This window comes from Gavialis gangeticus, unplaced genomic scaffold, assembly GCF_001723915.1.
Source record: "Gavialis gangeticus isolate Ggan-Ray unplaced genomic scaffold, GavGan_comp1, whole genome shotgun sequence".
In the NCBI taxonomy this organism is placed as follows: Eukaryota; Metazoa; Chordata; order Crocodylia; family Gavialidae; genus Gavialis; species Gavialis gangeticus.
The window spans coordinates 13,988,346-13,988,642 of NW_017729009.1; positions in this window are offsets into that span (position 1 = coordinate 13,988,346).

The window sequence follows — 297 nt, forward strand, 5'->3', positions numbered from 1 at the left end:
ACCCCCCGAAACGCTCCTGCCATGCGGACAGATGGACCCGCCATATGAGGATCCTGCCGGAGAAGGCCCGTACCCTGCAGCCCCCCGTGCATCCGGGCTCCTGTAGGGCGCACACCCGGGACGCCCTCCTCCATGCACGTGCACCAGGTGTGACAAGAGCTTCTGCTGCGTTTAGACCTCAACCCAACCAGCTACGACAGGCAGCGCAGCCCCAGGGCCCGGCTGGGCTGGGGGAGGCTGAGCAAGGCCCGCGCTGCCCCAGGGCCTGGCTGAGGGACGTGGCGCGGCCTCCGGAAC